At 46.0% G+C, this 1,001-nt stretch overlaps 1 non-coding gene across 1 annotated transcript; it reads right to left on the bottom strand.

Moving 5' to 3' along the window:
• Positions 1-668: 668 nt before the first annotated feature.
• On the bottom strand, positions 669-751 carry trnas-uga (transfer RNA serine (anticodon UGA)). Its single transcript has one exon. It is a non-coding gene; the product is annotated as a tRNA-Ser (tRNA).
• Between the last annotated feature and the right edge of the window lie 250 nt (positions 752-1,001).

Genomic DNA, 1,001 nt, shown 5'->3' with positions numbered 1-1,001 from the left:
TCGCAGGAGACTTTTTCTGAAGCACTGCTTTCTTCATCGCCTTATTTGGCGTTGCCGCCGCTTTGCTGCTCGTTTTCTTGGCTGTTACTTTCTTTGTTGTCACTTTCTTGTCTGCTGGTTTCTTCACTAAAGATTTCTTGTCTGCTGGTTTCTTCACTAAAGATTTCTTGGCTGCTGGTTTCTTTACCTTCTTTCCCACCTTTCCCTGGGTTTTCCTTCTTGCTGATTTTGAAGGAGCCGGAGGCGCCCTTTCCCTTGCTCTGCACCAGGGAGCCTTTGTTCACATTCCTCTTGATACTTCGCTTGATCTGGGTCTTGAGCTTCTCCTGAGCGGTGGCAGACCTGCAAGGAATCAACTACCAGCTAGCGTATTAAGCGAGACCAAGGCTCAGGGCCTTCAGTGACCTGGTGGGGAGTCGGAGAGGCAGCGGATCCTGTGAGGAACCACAATCAAGGAAGGATGAGAAGGTCATTGTCAGGGTACAGAGGAGATTAAGTTAAAGATTTACCAGTTTATAAGCAAGCGCAGAGCCAAGGAACGGTGCTGGGGCAGATCAAATAATAGGAAGTTGTGATCAATTGGAAGGCAAGAGTGATTAAATGACAGAAGAGATGATGGTGCAAGGCAAAAGTCAGGGAAAGAATAAGTAACATTTTGTAAGCACAGATACCAGGAGTGGGGTTTGAACCCACGCAGGTACATGTCTATCAGATCTCAAGTCCAACGCCTTAACCACTCGGCCATCCTGGGACATTAACCCACCACTAAAAATGAAATTTAATGTGATCTGGGTGCCATCTGGCCTTTTACAATATAAAGTTATGACTCCTCTCCCATGCTAAATTGGACCCTTCATTATTTATGAACCTCAATCGGATCACCCCTCAGTCTACGTTTCTCTAAGGTGTAGCGTCCCAACTCTTTTAGTCTAACTTGATAACCAAGATGTCTTATACTGGGAATTTGTCGAATGTCTCTCCTCTGTACCCTTTCCAAAGCC

This window comes from Heterodontus francisci, unplaced genomic scaffold, assembly GCF_036365525.1.
Source record: "Heterodontus francisci isolate sHetFra1 unplaced genomic scaffold, sHetFra1.hap1 HAP1_SCAFFOLD_61, whole genome shotgun sequence".
Lineage (NCBI taxonomy): Eukaryota > Metazoa > Chordata > Chondrichthyes > Heterodontiformes > Heterodontidae > Heterodontus > Heterodontus francisci.
This window is presented reverse-complemented; position numbering and strand designations above follow the sequence as displayed.